Source organism: Bubalus bubalis, chromosome 9, assembly GCF_019923935.1.
Source record: "Bubalus bubalis isolate 160015118507 breed Murrah chromosome 9, NDDB_SH_1, whole genome shotgun sequence".
In the NCBI taxonomy this organism is placed as follows: Eukaryota; Metazoa; Chordata; class Mammalia; order Artiodactyla; family Bovidae; genus Bubalus; species Bubalus bubalis.
Window position 1 is genome coordinate 42,458,287 of NC_059165.1, and position 18,092 is coordinate 42,476,378.

General features: G+C 40.3%; 1 pseudogene; it reads left to right on the top strand.

Moving 5' to 3' along the window:
• Positions 1-2,787: 2,787 nt before the first annotated feature.
• Positions 2,788-3,865, top strand: LOC123335267 (annotated as a pseudogene).
• Positions 3,866-18,092: the final 14,227 nt, after the last annotated feature.

An 18,092-nucleotide genomic window follows, 5' to 3' on the forward strand; every position in this document is an offset into this window, starting at 1 on the left:
AAGAATGACATGGGGAGACCAAGTTTCAGTGAACAAGGCCCGCACTTTATTTTCCAAAGTAGTTTTTATACCTTAAGTTATGCATAGAGGATAATGGGGGAAGGGGTAGAGTCATGCAGCAAGCCAGGCTTTTTTCCTGTAAACTTATCATATGCAAAAGTTCAGGTGATAGACATCATCTTCTGGCCCGGAGGCCTGTTAACATTTTAAGAAACTTATCTTTCTCTAAAGGTGATTATTCCAAAGTCAGGCGCCAGCCTTCCAAAAAGCATTGAACAAAGCTGCATTTTACATTTCTATACACCCATTATATCAATCAATACACTGCCAAGGACACAGTAGGAGTATGGAGACTTAGCAGCAAACATTGGCCCAACAAGTGAAAAACCCTTCACCAATACATTTTCTAATCAATCTTTTAACTACTCAAAGGAATCTGTGTTTAGGCAGTTTAGAACATCTCCTGCCTCTCACAGTTGGGAGGCTCTGAACAATCACATGTGGCCAGAAAAACCTATTCAGGCAGGCTAGAGGATTTCCAAAGGAGTTTGTAGGTTAAACACTGTCACACCCAGGAATTATTAACTGGAGCTGTGAGCTAACTCTTTTTTCAGAGAGAGGTAGTGGGGGACAGCCCCCCGTAAAGTCAGAGGTGTAGGTGAAAGCACAAAGCAGAAAGTAGGCAGACTCTGGTTTTGGGGGTAGATGCTCGAGAATTTCCAGGGGGACTCCTGAGGCTCGATCCCGCCTTTGCGTATGCCGAGCCTCCTTCCTCATGACCTTTGTCATGGGCGGAGTGCCTCACGCTGGCTCCCGGAAGTGATAGAATTCCAGTTGAGCTATTCCAGATCCTCACTCAATATGCAATGTGCCGGCTCCCAGCACTCCACTGGTTAGGATTCTGAGCTTTGATTGCAGAGGCTGTGTGTTTATATCCCTGGTTGGGGAACTAAGATCCCACAAGCTGAGTGTTGCAGAGAACAACAACAAAAAACATTGGTGAAATACTGTTTCTTGAGGAAAAGGAACAGTGGAATAGGGGTAGATGAACCTGGCTTTCACTTCTGCATTGGGCCTGAGTGACTTCTGTGGGTCCTCTCGTCTATTTCTCTCTGGTCCTCAGTTTATTCCCATAGAAATCAAGAGGTTTGGCCCCAGGTAGTTAAAGTCCCTTTTGTATATGACTTTTCAGGCCTAAAGTCTGACCCTAAATCAAGACCTGTACTGAATTTTTAAAAACAGCCTACCTCAAAAAGAATAAATTTCCTAGAATAAAACTGCCTAAGAAGGTGAGAGACCTGTACTTGGAAAACTACTGAAGATAATACGGAAGGAAAATTATACCATGCTCTTGGATTGGAAGAATTAATATTTTAAAAATGACTATTAAAATAATTAATATTTTTAAATATTAAGTTTAATATTTACTAATATTTATATACATTTACATTTTAAAATTTATATAAATATATCAATATTCATATATTTTATATATTATATAATATACATATAATGTCGTATGTCAGATCAGATCAGTCACTCAGTCGTGTCCGACTCTTTGCGACCCCATGAATTGCAGCACGCCAGGCCTCCCTGTCCATCACCAAATCCCAGAGTTCACTCAGACTCACGTCCATCCAGTCAGTGATGCCATCCAGCCATCTCATCCTCTGTCATCCCCTTCTCCTCCTGCCCCCAATCCCTCCCAGCATCAGAGTCTTTTCCAATGACTCAACTCTTTGCATGAGGTGGCCAAAATACTGGAGTTTCAGCTTTAGCATCATTCCTTCCAAAGAAATCCCAGAGCTGATCTCCTTCAGAATGGACTGGTTGGATCTCCTTGCAGTCCAAGGGACTCTCAAGAGTCTTCTCCAACACCACAGTTCAAAAGCATCAATTCTTCAGCGCTCAGCCTTCTTCACAGTCCAACTCTCACATCCATACATGACCACAGGAAAAACCATAGCCTGGACTAGACAAACATTTGTTGGCAAAGTAATGTCTCTGCTTTTGAATATGCTATCTAGGTTGGTCATGACTTTCCTTCCAAGGAGTAAGCGTCTTTTAATTTTGTGGCTGTAGTCACCATCTGCAGTGATTTTGGAGCCCAGAAAAATAAAGTCTGACACTGTTTCCACTGTTTCTCCATCTATTTCCCATGAAGTGGTGGGACCAGATGCCATGATCTTCGTTTTCTGAATGTTGAGCTTTAAGCCAACTTTTTCACTCTGCACTTTCACTTTCATCAAGAGGCTTTTGAGATCCTCTTCACTTTCTGCCATAAGGGTAGTGTCATCTGCATATCTGAGGTTATCGATATTTCTCCCGGCAATCTTGATTCCAGCTTGTGTTTCTTCCAGTCCAGCGTTTCTCATGATGTACTCTGCATATCAAATTTTATATTAATAAATTATTATTGCTAAAACATTTTATTAATATTTAACAATAATTAATATTGTTAAAATACTATTGTTAAAATTACCCAAGGCAATTTATTGATTCAATACAATCCCTACCAAAATACCAATAGTATCTTTCAAAGAACTAGGAACAATTTTAAAATTTATGTGGAAATACAAAAGACCCAAAAGGCCAAAACAATATTGAGAAAGAGAACAAAGGTGAGGAATTCACACTCCCCAACTTTAGACTATATTACAAAGCTATGGTAATCAAAATATTGTGGTACTGGCTAAACAGACACACAGATCAATGGAAGAGGATGGAGAATTCGGAATCATATACTTTTGGTCAATTAATCAGTGACAAAAGAGGCAAGAATAGACAATGGAGAAAAGACAGTCAAAAAAAGCGGTGCTGGAAAACTGGACAGCTACAGGTAGAAGAATGATAGCTCAGCAGGTAAAGAATCCGCCTGCAATGTGGGAGACCTGGGTTCGATCCCTGGGTTGGGAAGATCCTCTAGAGAAGGGAACGGTTTCCCACTCCAGTATTCTGGCTTGGAGAATTCCATGGACTGTATAGTCTACGGGATCGCAAAGGGTCGGACACGACTGAGTGACTTTCACTCCTGCACTTAATATCACATACAAAAATAAAATGGGTTAAAGATATAAATAGACCAGAAACCATAGAACTGCCAGAGGAAAACATGGGCAGAGCACTCTTTGATATAAAAAGTAGCAGTGCTCTTGTTCAAGAACCATGACTACCTAGAACAGCTGAGTGATGACTGAGGTAGCAAGACAGTATACGAAAAGTTCCTAATGCAGCTTCTGGCCATCAAGGGCATGCTACAGAAGATCATGGATGCCTTCTTCCAAACCATCTTCAGCATTACTGGGGCTCAGCCCTGCTGCTGGCCATCGAGTACATGTTTGATTTCCTGGACGAGCAGGCCGATCAGCACCAGGTATGTGATGCAGATATGCATCACACCTGGAAGAAAAACTGCCTGTTCCCGTGCTCCTGGTTGAACATGATCAAGAAACGACAGGTTCTATTCAACATCTACAAGAGCAGCAGCACTGATGTCTGGCTGTCAGTGGTAGCCTAGGCCTTCATGGACTCCTGCTCTACATCTGAGCACAAGCTGGGCAAGGACTTTTCCTCCCAGAAGCTGCTCTACACCAAGGACATTCTTAGCTACAAGAGCCAGGTGGAGATTAACTATGCCTACATCACCAAGATGGCCTGCCATCAGCTACCAGGACACAAGTGCATATCTCACATTGGACCTGAGTCAATTCAATAGCACGAGTGTCCTGCAAGAGATCTACTCTTACATCACCAAGTACAAGGGCAAGACCCCAACACAGCCCTGGAGAAGGATAAGCAGACCTGGTGGCAGCTGCTTTGGAGCAAGCTGGAGCGAGTAGTACACACCAAACCCCTGAGTAGCTGAGTCATGGGCCTATGACCATCTGACCAGGGGGACTTGAGTGAATTTGGGGCTGACCCTTATCTAGCAGCCAGAGCTGGGAGATCTGTAGAAGAGGCCTGGTCCCAACTGTGCCAGGTGCCCTGTGCTGGGGGCCAGGTGTCCATTCCTGGTCCCCTTGGCACTAACCCCCTTGGAGCCTGCCAGGGTCCCAGTTCGTAATTGGTGTGGATGAGATGATGCCTGAAGCACCCTCCATGCCCAGAATTGCTTGCTATGGGGTTGGGGAACCCAGGTGTGACCAGGGTCCTTCTTAGGACAATAAGGTGACTACTAAGGCCCTGGAGGTGAGGCCAGACCCTCTGGAAGGTAGAGACCAGGTTTCCAAGGCCAGGACTAGGCTCAGGGGCTGGGGGGGTTCAGCTGTGCCTGGCTTCCTGGGCAGAGTCTGAGGATGGGGCCTGGCTGGTGGCCCAGGTGGGGAGAGTGAATGCCCAGGGCTCAGTCATGATGAGCTAAAGCCTGTCTGGGTCATCACCCCCACCTGCTATGTTTCAGCACCCCTATGCTCACCACTACACACCCACAACCACCATCCTCTTGGTTCACCACATGCTGTCCATGGCTGAGGTTGGAGTGACACATTGACCTCACCCAGAGAGAGGCCCTGGGTCCATCCTGTGGAGGGGTTGCAGGATGGCTCCACCCAGGGCCCAAGTGACTTCCTGTTCTGTCCTCTGGGCTGTGCCTCTGAGAGATATTGGGGCTTGGAGCTCCTGGTCATGAGTGTAAGTTTATCTCATTTATTCTCCCTCATCATGCCCACCATACCCCACACCCTGCCTCAGGCTGAGCTCTCAGCTGTAGAGGTCCCAGGGGCAGTCATGATCACTCTCCTGCCCACTCTCTGACCCACCACCAACCTTTCAGAGGCTTCAGTCTGGCTCCCCAACAGCATGCTGGCCTCTTGCAGCAATGGGATATCTGGGGGCCATTGCTCATTTTTTAGGGGAACAATGGACTCCTGATTACTTTTCTCAGGTACCTGGGAGTGTTGAGGTCTCAGGTCACACCCAATGGCCTGGTTGGCAGCAGGATGCAGTGACCAGAGAGTCTGGAGGTTGGGTCTTCCCATGTTATAGTCAGCAAGCAAGAGAATACATGCTGAATTAGAAAACCTGTGCATTAAAAAAAAGTAGCTATGTTTTCTGGCATCTGCTCCTTTTAAAGCAAGAGAAATAAAAACAAAAATAAATGGGAACTAATTAAACTTAAAAGCTTTTGCACAAAGGAAACCATCACAAAACAAAAATTTCTACCTCTCAACATAATGAGAGGTAGAAATTATTTGTAAATGATATGACTAATAAAGGGCTAATATCCAAAATACATAAACAGTTCATACAACTCAACATCAAAAAAACAACCATGTTTCAAGATGGAGAGAAGACCTGAGTAGACATTTTTCCAAAGGGGTCATGCAGATGGCCAACAGGCACATGTTTGGCATTGCTTCTCTTCAGGCAAATGGATATTAAAACGTCAAAACCACAATGAGGTATCACCTCACATCTGTCAGAATGGCTTTCATAAAAAAGAACACAAAACCAAATGTTGGCAAGGAAATGGGTAAAAGAGAACCCTTGTACATTATTGGTGGGAATTTGATTTAGTGCAGGCTTAGTGGAAAACACTATGGAGGTTTATAAGAAAACTAAGAATGGGACTATGGTATGACTCAGGAATTCACCTCTTGGTTATATACCCCACCCCCCCCAAAAAAAAACAATAATTCAAAAAGATATATGCACTCCAATTATTCATAGAAGCCTTATTTACAGTTGCCAAGATAGGAAAGCAACCTAATTGTCCTTAAACATGAATGGATAAAGAAGTTACAGTGTATATATATATACGCACAATGTTGCCATTTGTAACAGCTTGGTTGGAGCTGGAGGGTATTATGCTTAGTGAAATAAGTCAGAGAAAGACAAATACTGTATTACTGAAATCACTTATATGTGGAATCTAAAAAATAAAACAGACTAGTCAACATAATTGATGAGGAAATAGATTCACAAATATAGAGAACAAGCTAGTGATTACCAGTGGGAGAGGGAATGGGGGAGAGGAAACAACAGTAGGGGGCCAAATGGTATTAACCACTAGGTATAAAATAAGCTACAAGGATATACTGTACAACACATATTGTACAACAGACAATACTTTATAATAGCTGAAAATGGAGCATAACCTTTAAAAATTGTGAATCACTATTATACACCTTTAACTTCTTTAATATTGTACATCCACTCTACTTCAATTAAAAACTAAAAGCAGCCTAGCAGAGAGCAAATTCTATTCCAGCTCACTAAAATCTTCCAGTAATCTATTTAGTGACTGGATCAAATCCAGCAAAAAGACTGGCAGACTAGAGAAGTTTAACTTCTAAAGATAGCTCCCATCATTCTCTGGAAAGGTGTGACAAAAAGATAAGGACTAGAATTCCATCTTTATCCATAAACAGAAAAGAGAGAGAATCAGTGACAGACCACCAGAGAAGCTGGAAAACTACCTCCTGACTCAGCTATAAGTACAATCCTCTGGAAAGCACTGTACTTCTCTTCAGCTCAGCAAAGGGATGTATTGTCTCTATGTCACACAGCTTTTGTTTGTTTATTTTGGTCCCCCTGCATGGCTTGTGGGATTTCCCTTTCACAGATTGAATCCAAGTACATCGATGGATGTACTTACATCCACCTGTAAATACAATCCTTTCTTACGCTGAAGAGAAAACTGGAACATTGCTGCTTGAACTTTCTCAGTAAAATATGGAATCTTAATACAATGATGAATGGACCAATAGAAATTGTGTCACTCATATAAAATGTATTTGTATGTCTAGAGAGAGGAATCCTCATTTAATTAGAATCACGGACTTACACATTGGAATTTTTTAAGCTTTTCCTGGGCAACATCAGTGAGGAAAAGAGAGGGGAAAAGAAACCTGAGCAGAATTGTGTGGTACCTTTGGAGGAAGAAATACTCATTGAGGCTCACTTGAAAGCTGTGTGGGAAATTCCATGACAGTTCAGTGATAGGACTCAGAGCTTCCACTGTGGGGGGCATGGATTTGATCTGTGATTGGGAGATGAAATCCCACAAGGCAAGCAAGTGGAACAAACAAACAAAAGCTGTGTGACTTAGAGTCAATACATCCCTTTGGTGAGTCTCTCCTTATCTGTTAGACGGGTGTTATATAGTATCAAGGAAATGGGAATAGGAGTATGTGTATCTCTGTGAACAATTTTGTTCATCAATGTCTGTGGTTTATAAAGTTAAAATATTTGTAAAATGTAAAGGAGGAGCCTGATATTTGCTTCTGACTTTTACAGGTTTGATAGTATTCTTTTATGTGTTAGAAATTGATCTTGCAAAGATTAGCAAGTACAAGTTTTGGCTTGGACTTTTGTTAGGCTTGGGATAGAAGGAAGGGTGTGGCTAGCTTGGGAAGTCTCTTTTGGGCAGATTTTAGAGTTTCAACTTTGGTCTTAGGAAATGCCTGAATGCTTTAAGATGGGGAAGATAATTGATGGGATTATTTAAATACTGGAGAAGATTTAAAAAATAGCTATCTTCTGATGTGGCTTCTTCCTCATAGTTGGCAACTGCAGATAGCTGGAGAGCATTGGCTTCCTGGGCTTTGCTTTCATGACCCCTTGGTTTCCAGTGGCACCTCAGCACTTCCAAATGGTCATGTTTGAGTCCCTCCTCCATTTGCTCTCGAAGATGTGCTATCCCCAGTCACGTCTCAGTAGAATCCCTTAATTGGACAGTGGATTCTGTCCCTCTATTGCTCCATGCATTTTTTCCTTGCCCAAATCAATTCTTCCACTCAGTCATCCCCAGATCATACAAACATGCTGTTATTTTTATCATCTGTCTCTTAACCCTACTTCCAAACTCCCCCTTCCTTTTATTTTTTTGTCACAAAATTCCTTGAAAGAGTTCCCTGACCTCAATTTTTAATTCTCTTTTGATTTTCCCTTTCCTTGTAAACCCTTTTCTTGAGATGTAACATAGATTGGGAAAGTGAACAGTCATTCAACTATTCTTTACTGAAACTGTTTTATTAAAGTCATTAATGATCTCCAGGTTGCTCTGTCCTATAGGCAAATCTCATTCCTTGCCTTTGCGGCATTTGATTCATGATCATTGCCTCTTTGCTAATGCATTTGCTTCACTTGGCTGCAGTAGGATCCCATTTACTTTTTACCTTTCCTCCTGCTTCATTGGCTTGTTTCTATGTGTGTGATGGTGCCTCTTCCACCTCCTACTTTTGCACAAGGCCCCAGGGCCTAGTCTATGAACCAAGGACATTCCCTGAGCATCAACTCTGGTTCATGGCTTTAAAATCCCATTTCTATCCTGATGTCTCTGAAATAAGTATTTTCAGTGCAGATCACCTCTCCTGAAAAGTTTTCACTTGGGTGTCTGAGAAATCTGAAACTCAACATGTCTGAAGTCCACAATATTTCCTCCCAAACTGTTACACACAGCTACCCCTGTCTCAGTTGGTGGCACCTCCAGTCTTTCCAGTTCCTCAGGCCACATTTCTTGGAGTCATCTTTAGGCTGTTACTCCACACTCTGCGAGAAGTCCTGCTGGTCCTGTGTTGAAACAACCAGGGCCTGAGCTGCTCTCCATCCTCTCTTCTGTTAAAGATATATAATCATACCTCTTGGTTTTATGGAAGGGTTGATTTTCAGCAAGTAGTTCAAGGCACAGCATGTGTGAAGGCCCAGCAACAGGAGGGAGCTTGTGTTCAAGTACGTCGAGGAAGCTCTAAGACTTGGGCCTCCTCCAACCAAGGCCTTCTTCAGACTGAAGCACCCCCAGACAGAAATATTGCAGTAGCTTCCTGACAGGTCCTCACGCTTCTCACCATAGTGGCCCCTGCATTCCTTCTCAAAGGTGAGTCTGATTCTCTCATTCTCTGTGCCTGCACTGGGGCTTCATTTCCTGTGGAGTAAGCAGCTGGAAAGTCATGTTTGCTGCCTGAACTTTATCCCTCAACTGGGATGTATCTTCAAGGGGTCACAAAGTTGATTCTAGAGTAGCAACTGTCGAATAGCTCAAACTGAAAAAATCCATTGTGCTATGTGGGAGCCTTGAGGACATAGTGGGGGCTCCCGTGGGTGACAGCTTGCCTGAAAATTCAGTCCTATGGAATCGTACACTTACTGCACATCATAAAGCCTTGGTTCTATGTCCCTGTTTTGGCTCTTACTCATCATTTCTCCCACTTAAAACACCCTTTGCCTATTTCCCATTCTCCAGTTGTGAAGCTCATATGTCACATTTTGAAGAGACTTCCCCCCAATCCAAAATCCCAGCCCCTCAGTCAATGAACAGTCTCTCTCTGTGCCTTTGTGCTTTCATACTTTATTCAGTCAATACCCATCGAATCCCTAACAAGTTTTCAGGGATAGAGAATGAAAGGGGGAGGCCTACCTTGAAGGGGTTTATTTATAGTCTATGTTGAGTGCCATCCAACACAGTAGCCATGTTTGGCTATTTAAACTTATATATAAATTAAGTTAAATGGAAAAAAAAATTCTTTGATTGTAATGGCATATTACAAATGCTTGCACAACACCCATAGAGCTCCAGCATCACAGAAAGTTCTATTGTATATTACTGTACAAGAGGGAGGAGAGGTGGATTTCTCTTTCTCTCTCTCTCTCACACACACAAATACATCATAGGAAACAAGGTAAATAAATGCAGAGAACTGAAAAAAAGGCAGTGACTGGTTGGCTACTTTAGATTGAAGGACCAGGGGAGTGTCTGAGAAGGTGAGATTTAAGCAGGGATCAGAATGAATAGAAGAAATTTGAAAATGATGGGGTGAAAGAATAGGGATCTAGGCTGAAGCACCTGTAGGGAAAAGGTCCTAAAGTAGGGATACATTTGAAGGAAGTCCATTTGTTGGAGCCCTGTGGGCAAGGAGAGAGTGGTAAAAGAAATCTGAGACATTTGTGGGGGCTAGGGCTTTGTTTTTGTGTGTTTTTTTTTATTTTAATTTTATTTTTTAACTTTACAATATTGTATTGGTTTTGCCATATATCAACATGAATCCGCCACAGGTATACACATGTTCCCCATCTTGAACCCTCCTCCCTCCTCCCTCCCTGTACCATCCCTCTGAGTCATCCCAGTGCACCAGCCCCAAGCATCAAGTATCGTGCATCGAACCTGGACTAGTGAATCATTTCATATATGATATACATGTTTCAATGCCATTCTCCCAAATCACCCCACCCTCGCCCTCTCCCTCAGAGTCCAAAAGACTGTTCTATACATCAGTGTCTCTTTTGCTGTCTCGTATACAGGGTTATTGTTACCATCTTTCTAAATTCCATATATATGTGTTACTATACTGTATTGGTGTTTTTCTTTCTGGCTTACTTCACTCTGTAAAATAGGCTCCAGTTTCATCCACCTCATTAGAACTGATTCAAATGTATTCTTTTCAATGGCTGAGTAATACTCCATTGTGTATACGTACCACTGCTTTCTTATCCATTCATCTGCTGATGGACATCTAGGTTGCTTCCATGTCCTGGCTATTATAAACAGTGCTGTGATGAACATTGGGGTACATGTGTCTCTTTAAATTCTGATTTCCTCAGTGTGTATGCCCAGCAGTGGGATTGCTGGGTCACAAGGCAGTTCCATTTCCAGTTTTTTAAGGAATCTCCACACTGTTCTGCATAGTGGCTGTACTAGTTTGCATTCCCACCAACAGTGTAAGAGGGTTCCCTTTCTCCACACCCTCTCCAGCATTTATTGCTTGTAGACTTTTGGATCGCAGCCATTCAGCTGAATTCTACCAAAAATTTAGAAAAGAGCTAACACCTATCCTACTCAAACTCTTCCAGAAAATTGCGGAGGAAGGTAAACTTCCAAACTCATTCTATGAGGCCACCATCACCCTAATACCAAAACCTGACAAAGATCCCACAAAAAAAGAAAACTACAGGCCAATATCATTGATGAACATAGATGCAAAAATCCTTAACAAAATTCTAGCAAACAGAATCCAACAACATATTAAAAAGATCATACATCATGACCAAGTGGGCTTTACCCCAGGGATTCAAGGATTCTTCAATACCCACAAATCAATCAACATAATACACCACATTAACAAATTGAAAAATAAAACCATATGATTATCTCAATAGATGCAGAGAAAGCCTTTGACAAAATTCAACATCCATTTATGATAAAAAAAAAAAAAAAACTCTCCAGAAAGCAGGAATAGAAGGAACATACCTCAACATAATAAAAGCTATATATGACAAATCCACAGCAAACATATGCTCAATGGTGAAAAATTGAAAGCATTTCCCCTAAAGTCAGGAACAAGACAAGCGTGCCCACTTTCACCATTACTATTCAACATAGTTTTGGAAGTTTTGGCCACAGCAGTCAGAGCAGAAAAAGAAATAAAAGGAATCCAAATTGGAAAAGAAGAAGTAAAACTCTCACTGTTTGCAAATGAGATGATCCTCTACATAGAAAACCCTACATAGACTCCACTAGAAAATTACTAGAACTAATCAATGACTATAGTAAAGTTGCAGGATATAAAATCAACACACAGAAATCTCTTGCATTCCTATATACTAATAATGAGAAAATAGAAAGAGAAATTAAGGAAACAATTCCATTCACCATTGCAATGAAAAGAATAAAATACTTAGGAATATATCTACCTAAAGAAACTAAAGACCTATATATAGAAAACTATAAAACACTGGTGAAAGAAGTCAAAGAGGACACTAATAGATGGAGAAATATACCATGTTCATGGATTGGAAGATTCAATATAGTGAAAATGAGTATCCTACCCAAAGCAATCTATAGATTCAATGCAATCCCTATCAAGCTACCAACGGTATTCTTCCCAGAGCTAGAACAAATAATTTCACAATTTGTATGGAAATACAAAAAACCTCGAATAGCCAAAGCAATCTTGAGAAAGAAAAATGGAACTGGAGGAATCAACCTACCTGACTTCAGGCTCTACTACAAAGCCACACTCATCAAAACAGTATCGTACTGGCACAAAGACAGAAATATAGATCAATGGAATAAAATAGAAAGCCCAGAGATAAATCCATGCACATATGGACACCTTATCTTTGACAAAGGAGGCAAGAATATACAATGTCTTTAATAGACAATCTCTTTAACAAGTGGTGCTGGGAAAACTGGTCAACCACTTGTAAAAGAATGAAACTAGAACACTTTCTAGGGCTTTGTAAATCTGAGTAAGGAGTTAGATTTTTTTTTTACCCTATAAGAACCATAGGAGGGTTGTAAGTCAAGTAGTGATGTAGTCCAATTATGTTTATCAGTTTTATCATTCTGCCCAATTTTATTAGTTGCTTATTTATCTCTGTCTCTACCTGATGGCACAATTCTGGATATTTTTCATCCTTGATGCATTGAATCGTGCCCTGTTACTGTCAATATATTATTAATAACAGTGTTAGAATTGAATTAAATTAGAACATTTTTATCACTGATATACTGGGCTTTGGCCGTGTCTCCCAAATAAATAAGGCAAGGCCTACTTTTGTATGAGGCATTTCTTCCCCCTAACCCTTGGTGCTGATTGAAGTGGGGTCAATAGTGTCCCCTCCAAGAGTATAGAGGCAGTGGAAAAGAGGAAAGCAGGTTTCCAGAAATATGCTATTCCTTGGTAGAACACCTCTTGTTGTCCACTTAAATTCATGTGCATAGCATCATAAAGCTGTGCTGTGCTTAGTTGTTCAGTTGTGTCCAACTTTTTGCAACCCCTAGGAGGACTATTAAAGACATATAATCACCTGTTGGTTTTATGGAAGAGTTGATTTTTAGCAAGTAGTTCAGGGCACAGCATGTGTGAAGGCCCAGCAACAGGAGGGAGCTTGTGTTCAAGTAGGTCAAGGAAGCTCTAAGACTTGGGCCTCCTCCATCCAAGGCCTCCTTCAGACTGAAGCACCCCCAGACAGGGCTCCCACAGCCTTGTTTCTCATAATAAAAGTTCTCATGAACTTTTATAAAATAGAGATAGAGCAAGTATTTTCAGTGCTATTCTCCAAATGAGGAAATCAAGTAACAGAGCTGTGATCTGAACCTGTCTAATCCAGACTCTGCTTCCTGAAACATTCTCCTGATATCACTCAATAAGATGTGTCCTGAGACATCCTTTAGAATGAATGGGTAGGCATAATTATTTGCATTTTTGCTGAATTCTTGTGGCTTCTAAAGAATGTTGCTCCCCACTTCGCTCTACTAAGATTGAATCTGTAGCCACAGTAGTAGCTGACTTTCAACCACCCTGAAAGGAGTTCAGGGCAGAGATCAGGAATGAGGCATTCTGTGCTCTGGGAAAACTGGAAGAATAGCCCTTCAGATGATATTTTTGAGAGAAAATTTTATGAATCCAAAATTCTTTCATCTTCCCATCCTTAGAAAAGCACTAAAGTCAGTTAACTGAAATGTCTGTTCCCTGTGACTAGCAACCTTCTACTGTGTGCCCTGACTGCACAGTTTCAATATCACAGACATGTCGACATCCCCTCCCTCCACCCCACCTCTTTGGAGCAGTTCCTCAGAGTTCTCTGAGAGGCCATCTCCTTGTACTCAGTCAGTCTCCAAATAAAACAGAAACTCACAGGTACATTGTGCATTATTATTTCAGTTGACTGTTTTGGGGACCATGAAGAGACACAGACCAGACTTTCCTTTGCTTGAACTTTATGAGGATCAAGAGCCCTTGGTACTTCAAAGACCAGCAGGGTCTCTTGTGTCTGTCTTCATTCTCGATGAGTCCAGATGAATTTGAGTAGACTTTTCTTGGTTCTCATGTCTCCTGATTATTGACTGATGATCCTGAGTTTTACTTGGCAGTGTATAATTGATAACTGCTCCCCTCTCCCCCACCTCCCTGAAGTTGGAAGACACTGGGAGGTTGGTTGAAAGAGACTGGAGAAATCTGGATTGGATGATTAGGTGGGAAGTTGGACGTGTTCCTCCTAGGAGAAGTTTGCGTTTCTCTCCTGGTGCCTTGAGACGTGAAGACTTTACCAGTGCTCTCAGGAACTAGTATCTAGATGGTCTAGGGACTAAGAAAAAAAAAGGAGAAATCTTTTTTAAAATCAAACAAGTAAACAACTTATTCCAACTGTTATTTAAAATACTAGGGTATTGTAATACCTGATTCATGACTAAGTTTTAAAAATGAAGCTATGAAATCTCTGGTTGTATCTGTCTATATGTCTGTGTGAGCCTTATAGATATGATATGTCTACCTCTGGTGAACATTACCAAAATTAACTTTTAAATGAACTCTATTTACTTGACTTACAGAAAATTAAATACTTACATAGATTCTCAAAAATATAAAAGAAATTAACCCAAATGAATTTTAGGTTCATGTGAACTAAGGAATATTCAGTATTAAATTAATATTTGAAGTAAAAGTAAAAATTTGTTGGTTTAATTAATATAGACATGTTTTTAGGGCTATCAACATTAAATGTAATACTTTTATTATACCTAGATTTACTACAATAAGATCTTCTTGTCAGCAAGAAAAATAACTTGGCATGATGAAATTTTTTATAAAATATCAAGCTGTTAAATGTAAAAGAGATAAGAGGTTTTAGGTAAACTCTTTAGATATAATCATGTTTTGGCAATGTCTACTTATAACTAGTCTCTCTAAATATTTGGTAACTTGAAACTTTAGGATTTTCCTACATTAAGTTGAATGATGAAAGTTTATTTAATATCAAGTTCCCTTCCAAATAAAACAAGGTAGCTGAAACATTAATTACTGAACGTAGATATCATTTTGCAGAGAACCTAAAGATTCAGGACTATTAATAAATACATTTGGTGCCACATTGCAACATTTTCTCTAAGAAAGCACACGCATTTTAGAAATTATGCTGTTTAATCACTAAGTCTAGTCCAACTCTTTGCGACCCTATGACTTCAGGACACCATGCTTCCCTGTCCTTCACTATCTCTTGGAGTTTGCTAAAAGTCATGTACATTGAATGGCGATGCTATCTAACCATCTCATCCTCTGCTGCCTTCTTCTCCTTTTGTCTTCAATCTTACCCAGCATCAGGATCTTTCCAATGAGTCAGCTCTTCGCACCAGGTGGCCAAAGTATTGGAGATTCAGCTTCAGCATCAGTCCTTCAATGAATATTCAGGGTCGATTTCCTTTAGGTTTGACTAGTTTGATCTTCCTGCAGTCCAGGGGACTCTCCAGAGTCTTCTCCAGCACCACAATTTGAAAGCATCAGTTCTTCAGTGTTCAGCCTTCTTTATGGTCCAACTCTCACAGGACTACTGGGAAAACCACAGCTTTGACTCTATGGACCTTTGGCAGCAAAGGGATGTCTCTGCTTTTTAATACACTGTCTAGTTTGGTCATAGCTTTTCTTCCAAAGAGCAAGTGTCTTTTAATTTCATGGCTGCAGTCACCGTCCACAATGATTTTGATACTCAAGAAAAGAAAATCTGTCACTGCTTCCACTTTGCCCCCTTCTATTTGCCATAAAGTGATGGGACTGGATGCCACAATCTTTGGTTCAGTCTCTCATTGTGTCTGACTCTTTGTAACCCCACAGACTGAAGCACACCAGGCTTCCCTGTCCATCAGCAATTCCCAAAGCTTGCTCAAATGTGTGTCCATCGATTCTATGATGCCATCCAAACATCTCATCCTCTGTTGTCCCCTTCTCCTCCAGTCCTCAATCTTTCCCATCATCAGTCTTTTCTATTGAGTCAGTTGTTTACATCAGGTGGCCAAAGTATTGGAGATTCAGCTTCAGCATGAGTTCTTTGATTGAATATTCAGGACTGAATATTCATTCCTTTAGGATGGACTGGTTGGATCTCCTTGAAGCTCAAGGGACTCGCAAGTGTCTTCTCCAACACTACAGTTCAAAAGCATCAATTCTTCGGTGCTCAACTTTCTTTATGGCCCAACTCTCACATTCATACGTGACTACTGGAAAAACCATCCATAGCTTTGACTAGATGGACCTTTGTTGGCAAAGTAATGTCTCTTTTTTAATATGCTGTCTAGGTTGGTTATAGCTTTTCTTCCAAGGAACAAGTGTCTTATAATTTTATGGCTGCAGTCACATCTGCAGTGATTTTGGAGCCTAAGTAAATAAAGTCTGTCACTGTTTCCATTGTTTCCCCAACTATTTGCCATGAAGTGGTTGGACTGGATGCCATGATCTTCATTTTTTGAACACTGAGTTTTAAGCCAGCTTTTTCACTCTCGTCTTTCACTTTCATCAAGAGACTCATTAGTTTCTCTTCACTTTCTGCCATAAAGGTGTTGTCATCTGCAAATTTGAGGTTATTGATATTTTTCCAGGCAATCTTGATTCCAGCTTGTGCTTCATCCAGACCAGCATTTCACATGATGTACTCCGCATGTAAGTTAAATAAGCAGGGTGACAATATACAGCCTTGATGTACTCCTTTCCTAATTTTGAATGATCTTAGTTTTTTCATGTTGAGATTTTATAAATAGTATTTCAATTTGTCAATCTATGGGATGCTAATGTAAAAGACAGTATGTAATTGTTTGCTTCTCAGTTTTCACTAGAGATTAAGGTTTTTGAAAGTTGATAATTCAGGACTTCTCTGGTGGTTCAGTGATTAAGACTTTGTGGTTTCAATGCAGGGGCCTGGGTTTGATCCCTGGTCAGGGAACTAGACCCCATGTGCCTCAACTAAGAGTTTACATGCTGCAACTAAAGATCCTGCATGCCCCAATGAAGACACAATGCTGTCAAATAAATATTTTTTAAAAATTGATAATTCTAAGTAATTAGCCTATAAAGTTAATATGAAAAACATCTTTGTATGCATGTAAGAAGAAGAGGGGCTTCCCTGGTGGCTCAGATAGTAAAGCATATGCTTGCAATACAGGAGACCTGGGTTCAATCCCTGGGTTGGGAAGATCCCCTGGAGAAGGAAATGGCAATGTACTCCAGTACTCTTGCCTGGAAAATTCCATGGATGGAGGAGCCTGGTAGGTTACAGTCCATGGGGTTGCAAAGAGTCAGACACGACTGAGCGACTTCACAAGAAGGAGATATAAGAAATAAAAATGCATTTTATTAAGGAAAAAGAAAATAATTTTGTTCTGATGCTAGTTATTTCTAATTAGGAAGGAAGAGACAGATTATTATAAGTATAGAAAACTGCAGGTTTGAGAGGAAAAAAGAAACTTTAGAAAGGATTCTATGTTTGGGCAGAACTAAGGTTAGAATTAATTTAATTGGGCAAATGAATTTCAATATTAAAGATAAAATAGTACAAAACCTGAATTTTGTTTCTCTGTATTAAGAGGGGAGAGTTTTCTTAAGAATATTGATCTGATTTTTGTAACAGATTGTGAATTTTCTTTGTATTTTAAGTAATTTTTTATAACTTTCTGTATTTGCCTTTGAAATATTTTATTGTTTCTTAGGTAAGTATAAGTATTGTTTCACAGTGACTTGTAAGGCTACCTGACCAAGTGTTTTTTTAAAGCCTTTTGATATTTTTGGTAAATTTGCCAGAGATCAAATTCTACTTGAAGTTCATTTGACCTTTAGCTTACTTTGAACTTTTCCAAAAGGTCCTGAAACACCTAAGGGAATTATTTTCTCTCTTTATCAAAGATAAAAATTTTAAACTAACTGGGCTTATATCCTATGTTAAACTGCATGAGAAGCATTTCAAAGTGATGGTGATAAACATCCTTATGCTATATTGTTAGGGGAAATGTTTTAGATACTCTAGAAATTATTGGAATTCCTAAGACTCTGAAATGTCATAGTAAAATGTTATCAGACTTTATTCTGATTATTATCTTAAATTGTTCTGTCACAGCAGTAAAGAAGTTTCTTTGTCAATTGCATCACAATTGGATCTTTAACCATGTCTTTAAAAATCTTTGTTGTTCATAAACAGTTATTGTTTGATCCTGATGCCTTTGCAAAAATGCTTAATTTTCAAGAAAATTCACAGAAAGAATTTTTGACAAGTGGGACAGGAGTCGGACACGACTGAGCAACTTCACTTTCACTTTTCACTTTTATGCACTGGAGAAGGAACTGGCAACCCACTCCAGTGTTCTTGCTTGGAGAATCCCAGGGACGGGGGACCCT